Genomic DNA, 17,003 nt, shown 5'->3' with positions numbered 1-17,003 from the left:
GAGAGTTCCAATTCCAACCGGGCCACACTGGCCCTACAGGAGGCACCTTCGGTGGAAAACTTCGAATGCTCAAAATGGGGAGTGATCACGTTGGCTGGGAAACCCATTCTTTCCTTAGTCAACAAACATAGTTAGTGTTCCTGCACTTGAAATACGTCAATGAAAGATAGCCCTGCCCACCCCACCTCCAGGGTTTCAGTAGGGGAGACAAAGGATAAACAGGAAATCAATAGGGATAGACAATTGTGTGCAGGGAAAGTGCCTGGCACCTTAGGAGGCCAGGGCACCCAGCCAGCGTGGGGCCTGGGGGTGGGGTGTGTGTGGAACTTCTCAGAGGCGCCTCCTTCACATTCCACAGAACTTCAAGTTGAGGCCTGGAGGAGTGGCAGGTTTGGGGTAGGGTGTAGATTGGAGGTGGGGGTGGGGCTTCAGAGAGGGGTCAAGAGGAAAAGGAGGGGGGAGCATTTGGTAAAAACTGGGCAGAGGATGGGCAGAGTGTGACACACAGTCCTGGGAGGCCTGCAGGAGATAGCGGGAACAAAGTCCAGGTGAGGAAGAGCTTGAGCAGAGAGAGAGGCCAAAGAGTGAGGTGACTTCAGGAAACGTTTGGTGTTTGCAGGGTGTGGGCTGGAAACAGTGCTTGGGCGAGTCTTGGCCCTCCTGACTGGAAAGTGGGATCTTTCTGGGGGATAGGCCGAAGAGTCCAAGTTTCCAATAAGATGAAGGTGCTTCTGAAGACCCATGAGATGTAGAGTCTGACTTCTCTGGTAGGTGTGCCGGCAGCAGCCAAGCTTGGGCAGGGCAGGGCAATGTGGGGGAGGGAGGTCCAGGAGAGAGAGGTTTGCTGCAGTGGGCATGGGCAGGAGGGGCAGCCCCTACCCTATGGAGATGGAACAAGCAGAAAAAACCCAACAGGTGTGAAAGTGCGGGGATAATCAGTTCCCAGAGGGACTGGGTAGATCCTAGAAGTTTCTATCATGAATAAATACACATTTAGAGGCCTCGAGAAGCAGAAAGTGGTTATCCTGAGAGGTAGACTCACAGGTGAATGTTGGTTTTCTTCTGTATGCTTTTCTCTATTTTCCGTGTTCTAGTGAGACTGTATAACCTGGGAAGCCAGACAAAGGGCACAGTAAAAGTTATTGACACCCAAGAGGAGTCCTCAGTATAGAGCCAGACATCACCAAGAGGTCAGATGTCACCAGAAAGAATGAGGAACTAGATGGACTTTGGGATGTGGCTCTGAGAGGGAGCAGGTGGCCTTAGGAAATCAGTTCCGCCGGAAGGAAGGGGGAGGTGGGGTCCACGTGGCAGGCATGAAGAAATCCTGGGGAAAGACAAATGACAGGCAAAGGGTAATATTTGCAGCCCCTATGGCGGGCAAAGGCAAATCTCCCTAAAATAGATATAGCTCCTAAAAAATTTTTTAAAAAGATTTTATTTATTTATTTGACAGACAGAGATCACAAGTAGGCAGAGAAGCAGGCAGAGAGAGTGGAGGAAGCAGGCTCCCTGCTGAACAGAGAGCCCGATGTGGGGCTCGCGATCCCAGGACTCTGGGATCATGACCTGAGCTGAAGGCAGTCGCTTAACTGCTGAGCCACCCAGGCTCCCCCAAAATTAACTATTTTAGAATAATTTTAGATTTACAGAAAAATTATGGAGATAGTACAGAGAATTTCTGTATCCCCCACATCCAGCTTCCCCTATAAGTAACATCTTACCTGAGTAAGATGTTTATTACATCTTTATTTACAAATGTTTATTATAATTAAGGGCCAGTATTGATACATTAGTATTGACTAAAACCCATACTTTGTTCAGATTTCCTTAGTTTTTACCAAATGTTCCCTTTCTTTTCTTTTCTTTCTTTTTTTTTTTAAGATTTTTATTTATTTATTTGACAGACAGAGATCACAAGTAGGCAGAGAGGCAGGCAGAGAGAGAGAGGAGGAAGCAGGCTCCCTGCTGAGCGGAGAGCCGGATGTGGGGCTCGATCCCAGGACCCTGGGATCACGACCTGAGCCAAAGGCAGAGGCTTTAACCCACCGAGCCACCCAGGTGCCCCCCAAATGTTCCTTTTCTGTGCCAGGATCCCATCCAGGTTACCACATTACGCTTAGCTGTCTTTTTTCCTTAGACTCCCCTTGGCTGTGACCGTTTCTCAGACTTTCCTTGTTTTTGATGACCTTGATTGTTCTGAGGAATACTGGGCGGTGTTTTGTAAAATGTCCCTCAAGTGGGATTTGTCTGATGTTTTTCTCATAACTAGACTGGAGTTATTGGGTTTTGGGGAAAGAAAGCACACAGTTAAAATGCCATTCTCATCACATCACATCAAGGGTACATGCTATCAACATGACTTATTACCGTTGATGTTAACCTTGATCAGCTGTCTGAAGCAGTGTTTGTCATGTTTCTTTTCTCTCACTTTTCATACTGTCCTTTTTAAGTAAATATTGTATTTATTTATTTGAGAGCAAGACACAGAGCATGGCTGTGGGGGAGGGGCAGAAGAAGAGGGTCTAGAGAGGGGATCCCAAGCAGGCTTCACACCCACTGTGGAGCCTGATGTGGGGCTTGATCTCATGACCCTGAGATCATGACCTAACCCGAAATCAAGAGTCAGATGCTTAACTGACTGAGCCACTCAGGCGTCCCTAACAATTTTATTTTTTATTTTTTATTTTTTTAAAGATTTCATTTATTTATTTGTCAGAGAGAGAGAGAGAGAGAGCGAGAGTGAGCACTGGCAGATGGAGGCAGAGGGAGAAGCAGGCTTCCTGCCGAGCAAGGAGCCCGATGTGGGACTCGATCCCAGGACGCCAGGATCATGACCTGAGCTGAAGGCAGCTGCTTAACCAACTGAGCCACCCAGGCGTCCCCCTAACAATTTTATTTTTAAGTAATCTCTACATCCAACGTGGGGCTCAAACTCACAACCCCAAGATTGAGCACATATGCTCTACGGACTGAGCCAACCAGGCACCCCCATACTGTCCTCTTTGGAAGGAAGTCACCAGGTGCGACCCACTTGAGGTGTGGGGAATTTGTTCCACCTTTGACATACTTTCATCATTGTGGGTTTTTTGCTCTTGCTTTGAGCATTTCCGTACTTTCTGGCAAAAGATGCTCAGGGCTCCTCTTACACCTTTCCTGCAGCATCCCTAGAATCAGACATTACTCCAACAAGCCCCAGTTCTGTTTATTGGAGCTTGGCATTACAGACCACGTGATGGGTACTTGGTGTGTTCAGTGCTGCTGGAGAGTCATTGCTTTGGGTCCTCTCAGTTTCCAGAGTGAGGAAATGCATTTATGTATACTGACCCTCATATATACATATATCTATAAATACATTGTATGTAATCATCTGTACCTATATTAAGGTGAACATGAGTTCATATTGCCAACCCCAAGTCTAGTTTATGGCCATATAGATATTTAGCCTCTTCCCCTGGGTTATCTGTAATATCCCAAAGATATTGATTTTTTAAGTGAAAAAAAGACAGTGCAGACTGATGAGTATAATTAGCTACCTTTGTGCAAAGAGGGTGGAGAAATAGGAATATATCTTTGTATTTGCATAGAGAAACTCTAAAAGGTTGTATAGAAATCTACCGAGAGAATGGAAAACGTATATTCACACGGGAGCTTGCACCCAAGTGTTCATAGCTGCATCATTCATAATAGTGGGTTTGATGGTTTCACAACAATGTGAATATATGTAATGTCACTGGACTGGACTTAAAAACGGTTAAGATTCGGGGGGTGTTGTCTCTGGCTGGTGCAGTCCTTTAAACATCCAGCTGAAGTCATGACCTTAGGTTCGTGGGATTAAACCCCTCATCAGGCTCCACACTGGGCAAGGAGCCTGCTTGGGATTCTCTCCCTTTCCCTCTGCCCCCTACCTGCCTCTCAAATAATAAACAAATAAAATCTTTAAAAAGATAGCTAAGATGGGAAATTTTACATTCTTTTTTTTTTTTAAGATTTTTATTTATTTATTTGACAGAGATCACAAGTAGGTAGAGAGGCAGACAGAGAGGAGGAAGCAGGCTCCCTGCTGAGCAGAGAGCCCAATTCGGGGCTCGATCCCAGGACCCCAGGATCATGACCTGAGCCGAAGGCAGAGGCTTTAACCCACTGAGCCACCCAGGTGCCCCGAAATTTTACATTCTATTAAAACCATCATTTAAAAATGCTATCATGTTCATTTTGCTTTACTATTTTCCCCTCAGAACGTTTTCAGGATCTTCTAGCTGTTTTTGTGTGGCCTCCCATCCACTGCTTCTAACTGCTGCATGTAATCCATGGTTTTTCTAGCACATTTTATTTTTTTTCTTTTTAATTTTTAAAAAAATGTTAAAAGTTTTTATTTATTTATTTATTTGACACAGAGAGAGAGAGAGAGAGAGCACGAGCAGGGGGAGGGGTAGAGAGAAAAGCAGTCTCTCTGACGAACAGGGAGCCTGATGCAGGGCTTATGTCCATGGATCCTGAGATCATGACCTGAGCAGAAGGCAGACGCTTAACCAACTGAGCCACCCAGTGCCCCACACGTTTTATTTTTTTAATTGAGAAATCCGTGACATACAACATTATGTTAGTTTTAGGTGTGCAACATAGTGGTTTCATGTTTGTATATGTATATATTATGAAATGATCACCACAGTAAATCTACTTAACATCCATCACCATACATAGTCACACAGTTTCCTTCTTGTGCTGAGAACTTTTAGGAACTGTTCTCCTTGCAGGGTGCCTGGCTGGCTCACGCTGTGGAGCATGTGACTCTTGATCTTGGGGTTGTGGGCTCGAGCCCCACGTTGGGTGTAGACATTACTTAAAAATAAAATCTTGGGGGGCGCCTGGGTGGCTCAGTGGGTTAAAGCCTCTGCCTTCGGCTCGGGTCGTGATCCCAGGGTCCTGGGATTGAGCCCCACATCGGGCTCTCTGCTCAGCAGTGAGCCTGCTTCCTCCTCTCTCTCTGCCTGCCTTTCTGCCTACTTGTGATCTGTCTGTCAAATAAATAAAAATAAAATCTTTAAAAAAAATAAAATAAAATCTTGGGTGCCTGGGTGGCTCAGTGGGTTAAAGCCTCTGCCTTCGGCTCAGGTCATGATCTCAGGGTCCTGGGATCAAGTCTGCATCGGGCTCTCTGCTCAGCAGAGAGCCTGCTTCCTCTTCTCTCTCTCTGCCTGCCTCTCTACTTACCTGTGATCTCTGTCTGTCAAATAAATAAATAAAATCTTTAAAAAAAATAAAATCTTTAAAAAAAAGAGCTATTCTCCTAGCAACTTTCAAACCTATGATAGAATATTATTAACTGTAGTCGTGATGCCGTACATAACATCCCCATGATGTAGTTATTTTATAACTGGAAGTTTGTACCTTTTAGACCCCCGTCACCCATTCTGCCCAACCACCATCCCCCACCTCTGATAACCACCAATTGGTTCTTTATATCTTTGAGGTAGGGTTTTTGTTTTTGTTTTGTTTTTAGATTCTACATATTAGTGAGATCCCATAGTATTTGTCTGTCGTCGTCTGACTTATCTCATTTAGCATCATGCCCTCAGAGTCCATCCACATGGTTGTACATGGCACACTTGAGACCTCACTTTCTCAGAAACTGGAGGATGAAGCTATGGTGATATTCTGAGGGACCTGAGAAGTTGGGCTGAGGGTTTGCCTCGGATGTGGCCTCATCTTTCCAGAAAAATGGGAGGCCGGGGAGGGGTTTCTGAAGGAAATGGGGGCAGCAGCTGTGGAGAATGGCGGTTAGTCATCAAGGTGTGAGGTCTAGATTGGCGCACAGCCTCAGTTGAGACCACCCAGCATGAGCTGCGCGGGTTGCAGGCAGCAAGGGCCAGGGCTTCCCCAGCAGGACCCTAGTACCCTGTGCTCTGAAGAGAGGAAGCTACCCACACTGAAGGCCGGAAGAGAAGAGCAGGAAGTGTGGTGACATATCCTCAAGAGACAGCGAGGACAGAGTGGGAACGGTGTTCTGGGGTGTTAGGCGGAGGGAGGGGGCAGATGAAGATGGAGTCTGAAGGGGCTGGAGAAAAAGTGAGAGCTGATGCTGATTTGGCAGGCAGGAGGAGGGAGCAGCTGGGCCCGGGTGTGGCTGCGGGGGGCACTTCTGTTTAGATTGTGGATGTGGAAGATGGTGACGTATGCAGGCTTGCATACGTGTTGGATGTGTGTGTTCCTTAGATATATTTATTAAATGTTTGGTAATCCATCTCACACCTTGCATACTGGGCAGCTGTCATATGGTAGAACTCAGTTTGGGGAGGGCTCACGTCACAATCCAGGTGAGTGACAATCCCTTTCGCTGTTCAGCACACAAATTACAGTGGGGCTCCTTGGAATCTATGCGTGGTGATGGTGAGTTTAGGCCTGGGGATTGCTGACTGCATGCCAAGCACTGAGCACACTTTCATCTCAGTTGTCTGCATGACACCCCCTGAGAGAGCCACTGTCACCCCTGTTAAAGAGAAAAACCCCAGGCCCAAAATGGAGTCACTTAGGTTAAGGCCCCACATCAGCAAATCCAGACCTGACACCTAACCTTACTGCAGTTTTGACACCTCCCAGGAATGTGACCTCTAAATAGTTAACCTAGAATTTCCTGGGCAGCACTAGGAAATTTACGGATAGACCCGTTCCATTTCCCTTGCCTAAAACAATACACTCTGCTAATTATTTCCTTTTCCTGCTTCCTCTCTGCCTTTGCAAACCTTTCATTTTCTATAGCTGGATGGAGCCTTTTTTTGTTTGTTAGGTGGGATGCTGCCCAGTTCATGAGTTGTTCAATAAAGCCAATTTGATCACTTCAATTGCTGTTTAACAGATTTGGTGGCCATTGCAGATTGAAGAAGATTGCTGGTAGGCACAGTGCCTGTGAACCCCTTTTTGAGTTCACTGTCTTTCTCACCATTTCTGAAGGCCATGGGTAAATCTCTCTCAGTTGGGAGCTGGGCTCTCTTGGCGATGAGCTCTGGATCTAATTGGTTTCCAGTCCAGGGCTTAGTGGGTCAGCTTGAGCTGACAGTTGGTTCCAACTGAAACCGGAGGCCCTAGCCCTTGGTTCAGTCTGCAGGTCCCTGGTTGTTTGGAACTTCTTGCCCCAGGTCAAATCTGAGGTCCCCAAGTCTGCCTGTGGAGTTGCTGGTGGTGCACAGGACCTTGCTATGGGCCTGTATGCAGTCTTGTCTAAACCCCAGCCCTTGCTTCTGTCCTCAGATGCCATGCGGGGAGCTGCTGGTGACCGCCATTGTCCATTTGTTTGGAATCCATTTGCATTCCCATTGTTTAAGGTCTGCAGGTCCAGTCCTCTGCCCAGTCCCTAGTTCTCTGGGTACTGCTGGTGTCCGCAGTCTGTTTCTTCAGTTTCTCTTGATTTCTGTTAATGGGCTCCTGGGGTCAAGGCTCAGGCTTTGGGGGTCTTGGAGGTCAACAAGCCACAGAAATAGGTGGGCATGGGGTGAATGCTTCAGAGTTGTTAGAGCACGTGCCACCTGACCCAAAGATCCCTGTGTCAGAACAAGTTGGTCACAGAATGGGTTAGATTGGCACTAACCACCAACCTCAAGAGACTTCTCGTGCAATGAGATGACACAGTGTGAACCACCACAGAACCCCAACTCCACGGGGCATCTTTCTCAGGGATAATCTGGCTTTGAGAAATCCAAAGGCTAAACTGAAAAAACAAAACAACATAATAGAAAGAAGTAAATAAATAATGAAGGTGGGCTCCTTCACTTCTTTCTTTCTTTTTTAAAAGATTTTATTTATTTATTTGAAAGAGAGAAACACAGTGACAGAGAGAACACAAGCAGGGGGAGGGGGAGAGGGAAGCAGGCAGCCTGATGCAGGGCTCAATCCCAGGACCCTGGGATCCTGACCTGAGCCAAAGCAGACGCTTAACGACTGCACCATCCGGGCGCCCTGGATCCTTCATTTCTAGAGAGTCCAGTGTACCACCTTCCAGGGAATCTGCTTCTTTTTTGTCTAAGAACTACCGTTTCGGAAGCTATAAATATCTACAAAAATGGCAATCTTACTAAGCATGATTTGTGTCCTGAAGAACTTGGCTTTGTAATTGCCGGGTAGGGGGCCCCCAAAATAAGGCTGGACGGAAATGCGAGTTGCACCTCATTTACCGCTTGGACATGGCTGTACAGAAACGTGGGCTAACCTCCACTTGCGGCTAGGGCCTTAGCAAATTGCTAGCAGCCCTCAGGGGAATTACGGCCAAGAATTACAGTGGCCATTACGAAGAACGTTCCAAACAGATAAGATCCAATGAGCAATGTACATAAAAACAAAGGCTTCAAAATTGCAAAAATAGATTAATTGAAAGTTTCATTGCAAAAAAGCTGATAAAAAATTAAAAAGACTCAGAAGTCATACAAGCGACTGGAAGACTGTCATAATTCTTATTCCTTCTGTCCTTTACTCGAATACTCATTCTCGTTATCCTCTGTCTGAACTGTCTTTACGTGACTGTAGACAGAAGTCCACCAAGTTAATGACCTTACAGAGAGCCCCATATCTACCTTCAAGGAGCTCCCAGCCCCCTACCCTGCCCCGTGAGTCCCTCCCAGAACTGACGGGACTCAGGGATTTCCTGGTAAACTGCTACATTATTCTCTTAGGCAGCAAAGGGAAATCCAAAAAGCAAAACAAGACCAAACCTTGCCAAATTCTAGTAAATATTAGAGTTACACTCTTTCCTCTTCAAACCCCACTCATGCAACTGATGAATCCCTAAACTCTTCCTCTGAAACTAACAATACACTATTTGTGAATTAATTGAATTAAAAAAATAAAACTTGGGGCACCTGGGTGGTTCAGTGGGTTGGGCCTCTGCCTTCAGCTCAGGTCATGATCTCAGTGTCCTGGGATCGAGCCCTGCATCAGGCTCTCTGCTCAGCTGGGAGCCTGCTTTCCCCTCTCTCTCTGCCTGCTTCTCTGCTTACTTGTGATCTCTGTCAAGTAAATAAATAAAAAAATCTTAAAAAACAAACAAACAAACAAACAAAATAAAACCAAAAAACCTGCTTAGAACCTTCAGGTGGGATCCTGGAAGAACTGATGGAAGCTGGCTAAAGGCTTTTCTCTCAGCTAAATGCACCCACAAACAAACAAACTTTCCAGTGTAGGTGAATGGCTGTATCAGTCCTCCGCACCCAGCTACAACCCAATTCTTTAGAAGAGGGAATAAAGGTGACTGTCCCTAATCTTACAAATCTTTACAAAACTGAACATGGAGTTCTAGGGACAATTCAAAGTTCATCTATTTCTTTCTTTCTTTTCTTTTTTTTTTTTTTTTTAAGATTTTACTTTATTATTTATTTGACAGACAGAGATCACAAATAGGCAAAGAGGCAGGCAGAGAGAGAGGGGGAAGCAGGCTCCCCTCTGAGCAGAGAGGATGTGGGGCTTGATCCCAGGACCCTGAGATTATGATGAGCCGAAGGCAGAGGCTTTAACTCGCTGAGCTACCCAGGCGCCCCAAAGTTCATCTATTTCTTTACTGATCCCCAAACCTCCCCTATTTGTCTCAAGAGTCTTGTAAATTATTGACTTAGAAAAAAACCAAAGTCCTTCTTGGAGGGATTTGAACTCTCTCCCTGCGACTTGGGGATAAAATTATCAAGCATAGAAACCTCAGGGAGGTCATTCTTTTTCTCCGCGCCTCCCCCCTTTTTAAAATTTATAACTGGAAGTCTGTAGTCTTAATTCCCCTTATCAGAAGTTCTTATCAGAAGTAGAACAAAAGGGAGAAAGTCCATTTGAAATTTTGATGAATGAAAAGTCATGTGTTTTCCCCACAAATGTTAGTAGAAGCATCTTTAGCCATCCGAGCAGGTGACCTTAACTTAGTCCATCTGCCAGAAAAACAGTTTGGATCCAACTGTTCTTTCATAAGGGAGGGCGTTGCATTTTCATACCCGTATCATGGCTAATAAATTTAAAACAACAACTATAACGTCTCCGTTTATACGTTTATTGTAGATGGGTGACATTTTCTGCCTCTGGATGGTATTGCTAGAATTGATTTGTAAAGACTTCTATTTAACTGGCTTAAAAATAAACACTTATAAATTAAGTATTTCTAAATCTCAGAAATATAATAGAAATTAATCCAAATGTTTTTCAGGTTCATGCAATCTGGGAAGATATTTGGTATTAAAGCTAAGTTGGCTTAATTAAAATAGACATATCTTTAAAGTTATTAGCATTAAATATAATACTTTTATCCTACCCGGGTTTACTAATCAAGTGAGATCATGCTATCTCTGTTCCAAAATTTGTCAACAAGAAGAATAGCTTGGGACAATGGTTGATTTTATCTAATGTTTCCTGAAGTTTCTGAGGATAATCTAAACATAATTGTTAAGAAAAAAATAAATTGGATAGATGTAAATAAGATAAAAATTTTTTAGATAAACTTTTAAAATAGTTTCCTCGTGGGGCGCCAGGCTGGCTCGGTCGGAAGAGCATGTGACCCTTGATCTCAGGGTTGTGAGTTCGAGCCTCACAATGGGAGTAGAGATTACTGAATTTTAAAAGAAGTTTCCTCGAATCTTTTAAACATCTTCTTTGTCTTGTTTTTAAGTAGGCTCACACCCAACATGGGGCTGGAACTCACGACTCTGAGAACAAGAGCCACATACATGCTCGACTGACTGAGCCAGACAGGTGTCCCTTCCTTGGGTCTTCTTGGTAACCTGATATCTTCAAGTTTTGCTCAGTGAAGTGTTGAGTTAAGTTAAATTCACAGAATATCTAGATCATTTCCAAACAAGACAAAATACTGAAACGTTAATTATTGAATGCAGGCTTATCCTCTTTTGCTCCTTTTACAGAGGAACTAAAGATAATTACATCTAGATTTGAGGAATTTGAGAAACAAGACAGAGGATCTTGGAAGCGAGGGAAAAATGAAACAAGATGAAATCAGAGAGGGAAGCAAACCATAAGAAACTCTTAATCTCAGGAAACAAACTGAGGGTTGCTGGAAGGGAGGGGGTAAGAGGGATGGGGTGGCTGGGGGATGGACATCGGGGAGGGTATGTGCTATGTTGAGCGCTGTGAATGTGTAAGACTGATGCATCACAGACCTGTACCCCTGAAACAAATAATACATTATATGTTAATTTAAAAAAAGATCACTGCATCTATTAGTAAACATTTTTTATGCCGTGTTGAGAAATTTTCTATTTAAAAAAACCATGTTTCTAGGGGTGCCTAGGTGGCGCAGTTGGTCAGGCATCTGACTCTTGGTTTTGGTTCAGGTCATGATCTTGGGGCTGCGGGATCAAGCCCCACCATGGGCTCCACACTCAGCCCAGAGTCCGCTTGGGACTTTCTCTGCCCTTCCACCTGCGCGCTCTCTCTCTAAAGTAAATGAATACATCTTAAAAAAAATTTTTTTAAAAGCATGTTTCTAGAAATCGTAATAAGTATTTATAAGTCTGAAAATTCACAGCATTTTTTTTAAAGATTTTATTTATTTATTTGACAGACGGAGATCACAAGTAAGCAGAGAAGCAGGCTGAGAGAGAGGAGAAAGCAGCCTCCCTGCTGAGCAGAGAGCCCGATGTGGGGCTCGATCCCAGGACTCTGGGATCATGACCTGAGCCGAAGGCAGAGACTTTAACCCACTGAGCCACCCAGGAACCCCTCACAGCATTTTTAAAAAGATTTTATTTATTTATTTGTCAGAGAGAGTGCACAAGCAGGAGGAGCAGCAGGCAGAAGGAGAAGCAGACTTCCTGTTGGGCGAGGAGCCCAAAGTGGGGCTCTATCCCCTGGACCATGACCTGAGCCAAAGGCAGATGCTTAACCGACAGAGCCACCCAAGCTCCAGACATTTCAGAGTATATGTTAATGTAAACAACAGTTCACAATCATTTACTTCTTAGTTAAGCTTCCTAAGGGTTAAGAATTCTAACCAATGCATGTGATTATAGCTACAAGAAATAATAAGGAGCATCTCTGTATGCAAGAAAAGCAGGAAACAGGATGTGTGCTTTCAGTAAAAGAAATTATGAGGAATGGAAATGCATTTTTGTAGATGGAAATTATAGTAATTTTGTCCCAAAATGAGGGTATTTAAAGAGGGAAAATATAGGACAAAATCTGAATGTAAAACAGAAAGAAAAAGAAAGTTGTAGATCTGTGGAAAAGGAATTTTTGAAAAGGAATTTTAATGTGTGATCAAGCTGGCTAAGATGAAAATGAACTTATTTAAAGATAAGTTTAGGACTGGGTGGCTCAGTCAGTTGAGCGTCTGAATCTTGATTTCGGCTCAGGTCATGATCTCAGGGTTGTGAGATCAAAACCCACCTCTCGCTCCACGTTGAGCATGGAGCCTGCTTAAGATTCTCTCTCCCTCTGTCCCTCACCTCACCCCCGCACACACTCTCTCTCTTTCTCTTAAAAAAAAATTAAAAAATAGGGGCACCTGGGTGGCTCAGTGGGTTAAATCCTCTGGTTTCAGCTCAGGTCATGATCCCAGGGTCATGGGATCGAGCCCCACATTAGGCTTTCTGCTCAGCAGGGGGCCTGTTTCCCTTCCTCTCTCTTTCTGCCTACCTCTCTGCCTACTTGTGATCTCTGTCAAATAAATAAATAAAATCTTAAAAAAAAAGATTATACGAATTTCTGTTTGGATACTCACTTTGTGCACATGTAAAAAAATAAAATTAAAATGAGTTTTAATATCAAAAGTACACTGCTGCAAAATTAGAAGTTAGCTTTTCTCTCTGTTGAAAGTTTTCTCAGGGCACATGGCAGGTTCAGTGCAAAGAGCATGTGATCCTTGATCTCAGGGTTGTGAGTTCAAGATCGCAGGGTCATGGGCTTGAGCCCCACATTGGGTTTAGAGATTACTAAAACAAAACAAAACAAAACAAAATTAAAAGAAAAGGATAGTTTTCAGGGTGCCTAGCCCCTGGCTGGCTCAGTCATTAAGCATCTGCCTTCGACTCAGGTCATGATCCCTGGGTCCTGGGATGGAGCCCCACATCAGGCTCTCTGCTCAGCGGGAAGCCTGCTTCTCCCTCTCCCACTCCCCCTGCTTGTGTTCCCTCTCTTGCTGTGTCTCTCTGTCAAATACATAAGCAAAATCTTAAAAAAAAAAGGATAGTTTTCTAGATTATTGATCTGCTCACTCTTTCTTTTTAGATTACTGATCTGCCCTTGATAAGACATTGTAAATAAAGTTTTTTTCTTTACCTTTAATGTAATCTGCCTAGAAACACAAAGGTTCTGTTTGCCTTTATTGGATCTTTGATTACAAAAAAAGGAAAAAACCTGAATCTTTTTAATGTTAAAAGAGCCAAAGTTTTTTTTTATAACTCTTTAACTTTCTGTATTTGCCTGCAGAGTCTTGTCACTTTGATAACTAGATAACTAAGTATTGTGAAAGTGACCTATGATTCTGTTTGATCAAGAGCTTTAAAACCTTTTGATATTTTTCAATGAACCTCCCCCAAATCAAATCCTAAATAGTTTTTTGGCCTTGACCTAGCTTTGGGTTATTTCAGAAGTTTTCCAGAACACCTCAAAGAATTTGTTCTCTCTCCTTTTAAAAAGGGAGATAGCAAACTAATTAGGTTTATTTGATATATTAAATTACATGGGGAGCATTGTCAAATAAGAAGTAATACTAAGCCTTCTTTATATTATGTCTGTATACATGTTCCAGAAATTATGTAATATTCCTGGAAATCTGATGTGACCTAGTATAATGTCAGGGCTTGTAATTCTAATTACTATCTTAAAATGTATGTCCCCAAAATAACCACATGTCTTTGTCAATTGCATTATAATGAACTCTCATCAGATCTTTACCTAGGTCATTTTTAAGTCTTTTATCATTTATCAGTAGTTATTGCTGTACTCAGAGACTTCTACAAAATTTCCTGCCACTCTGCTTTATCTTCAGAGGAATTCATGGAAGGGAATCTGACAAGCACTCTCAAATACAGATTTCTGAAAACGTTCTGATCATACAACTGAACTGGTAAGAACAAAGACTGCCCTTGAACGTCTTTGGAAGGGACTAAGGGCAGGTCCTCCTCACCAGCCAAATGACAGCCAAACTTCAAGGGCTTAAACCTTGGATGTACATCTTGGAGCTGGAGAAGGCTCCACCTGACATGGGTCCTAGACAGCCCAGGAGACTGCCCATCCACGTGACGAAGAAGAGAAGTAGCCCCATCGAGGTAGACTGCTTCCTCCAAGTGGCCTGATCAAGACCTTACGCTTTAACTGAATAGGAAACCTTTCTTTTTTTCACTCCAGCACTGGCCTGGAAAGATGACATCATCAGTGTCTCTCGGGCCATTGCCGAGGGAGGTAACCTTGGCCTTTCAGAATGCTGGATTTGACATCCAAAACTCCTATCTGTCCATTCACTGCGCCACTTTAGTGAAAGTGGTTTGGGCCCTGTTGGGTTTGTCCTTTGTCTTTGGTAGTTATCACTGTCCGTGGGCCTATGAATGTTTAGATGGCTGGGACACAGCCAGGCAGTGCCTCTCAGGGTTTCTCACCTCACTGGGCCCCCAACTTTTTACAAGTGGAATTAGACATCTCATTGGTTGACTCCTCTGGATTTATATCTTCCAGTTAGAAAAGACCTACTAGGAGGCATTCACAACTCAGGATTTGCTCCCTTTGACAGAGCCATACTTTCCTGGTTAGGAGGAAATATAAATAAGAATATGATTGGGGTGTCTGGGGGGGCTCAGTTGGTTAGGCGTCTGTCTTCGCCTCGGGTCATGATCTCGGGGTCTTGGGATCGAGCTCCCCATCGGGCTCCCCGCTCAGTGGAGAGCCTGCTTCTCCAGCTCCCTCTGCTGCTCCTCCTGCTTGTGCCCTCTCTCCCTATCAAATAAATAAATAAAATCTGAAAAAAAAAATGATCAGAAACCTCTCCTTAACTCGTAAAGCAGTTAACTCTTAACTTCTTAACTCTTACTCACTAAGACAATAGCGGCCGACAAATCCTTCCAGCTCTCCAGCCGAAACTGTTCTTAACGGTAGGATAGCCTCTGAGCAAAGAGGTGTCTGAGCTGTGGCCAACCCACTTGCTGCACCCGGATTAACTCTTCTGGGGAAGAAACTCAATGGCACAAGATTACGGGGTGTCCCTTTGACTTACTTGATTCTCATTGGTTTGGATCTGAAGTGCACTCCAGACGTTAGGGATTATCCTGTTTATAATAATCACAATAACCTCCCCGGTGCATTGTGCTCTCTCTAAAGCTTTAAATGCCTGTTCCCAGATGCTGACCACCCAGCATGTGATCTCCTGAAGACTGGACTGTCAGAAAAGCAATGAAGAAGACAATGAACTTAAAAATTATGGACTTTGGGACACCTGTTGACTCAGTTGGTGGAGCATGCAACTTTTTTTTTTTTTTTTTTTTTAAAGCGTGAGATTCTTGGTGTCTGGGTTGTGAGTTCAAGCCCCATGTTGGGTGTAGAGATTATTTAAAAACAACTGTGAACCTGAAGTTGTAACCTATGACTAACCATAGTCATAGAATGCCTTACATTTTGATCACCTGTCTCAGTTAAGCTTAGAATCTAATCAAAAGGAGATATTGCTAAAAAGAAAATCACAGGCCCCACATGGAGTCACTTACGTTAAGTCCCCACATCAGCAAACCAAGACTTAATACCTAACCTCTTTGTCATTTCAATTCCCCCAGGAGTGACTTCTAACCAGTCAACCTGGAAGTCCCTGGGCAGCACTAGAAAATTTACATATAGGCGCCTCCTGTGCCCCTTGGAAGGGAGACCTTACCTAAAACAATACCCTCTTTGATGATAATTCCCTCCCCTCCCCCTCTTCTCTGCCTTAACAAACCTTTCCTTTCTACAGCTGCACAGAACTTTTTTCTGTTTGCTAAGTGGGATGCTGTCAGATTCATGAACTGTTCATAAAGCCAATTTGATTTTTTAAAGATTTTTACTTATTTTTTTGTGAGAGAGAGAGAGAGAATGAGAGAGGGAGAGAGAGCATGAGAAGGGGGAGGGTCAGAGGGAGAAGAAGACTCCCTGCTGAGCAAGGAGCCGGATGTGGGACTCGATCCCAGGACTCCAGGATCATGACCTGCGCCGAAGGCAGTTGCTCAACCAACTGAGCCACCCAGGCGCCCCAATTTGATTTTTTAAATTACTCAGTGAAATTTTTATTAATGTCGCCAGTCCACAGTTGAGGAAAAGGAAACTGTCAGAGAAATAAAATAACTTGCCGAAAACCACCCAGACCAAAGTTGGCAGCATCTCGCTCTAGGGCAAGGAACAAGAGGTGGGGTCAGCAACTTGCCAGGCTTCCCAGAAACCGCTGGGACTCCCCAGAACCTCTCCAAACCTCAAAGGACCTGCTAGTTTCCAGGCCAACCCAAATGATCCCTGCCCTGCCCCCTTTCTTTGCTCCTTAGAGACCAACTCTGGGGAGAAAAGGTGGCAGAAGGTGGGGCGCAGGAACCCAACTTTAAGAGGCTCCTTAAGAGAGCGTGACCTCTCAGACAGGATTTGTAGGGAGCAGAGTAAGGAAGAGGGGGGTGGCCTGTGGAGATGATTTTTGGGAAGTGGCGGAAGCAGCAGGGAAGAGGGTGGCTCACTCGGTTTCATCTTTGAGGCCACAAAGGAGGCAGGGGGCAGGTCTGGTGCAGAGAAATCAATCACTGGATGGCAGGGGCCAAGGGTTGGGGGGGGGGTGTTGGAATCCCAACCCCCAGCTAAGCATAAGAGGTGTGGGTGGATGTCTGTGCAAATGGAAAGAAGTCTCAGTGCAGGGCTGCAGGAGGAATTCGAAACCAGCCCCGCACCCTCCCCCTGCCCAGGACAAAAGTGCACACAGACACAGGAAGGATCTAGATGCATTTAAGGTCAACAGGTCCCTAAGCTAAGGGGATCTGGAGGCAGTTTCTGTCCAAGAGGCTAAAAAGCTTGCAAGCACAGGACCGGGT

General features: G+C 44.4%; 1 long non-coding RNA gene across 1 annotated transcript; it reads left to right on the top strand.

Annotated features, from left to right (window-relative positions):
- The first annotated feature begins 591 nt into the window (after positions 1 to 591).
- LOC308345016 lies at positions 592 to 15,989 on the top strand. The gene is made up of 3 exons (XR_013967034.1): positions 592 to 767; positions 13,967 to 14,044; positions 15,309 to 15,989. It is a non-coding gene; the product is annotated as an uncharacterized lncRNA (long non-coding RNA).
- The last annotated feature ends 1,014 nt before the right edge of the window (positions 15,990 to 17,003 follow it).

This window comes from Martes martes (assembly GCF_963455335.1).
Source record: "Martes martes genome assembly, chromosome: 6".
NCBI classification, from domain to species: domain Eukaryota; kingdom Metazoa; phylum Chordata; class Mammalia; order Carnivora; family Mustelidae; genus Martes; species Martes martes.
This window is presented reverse-complemented; position numbering and strand designations above follow the sequence as displayed.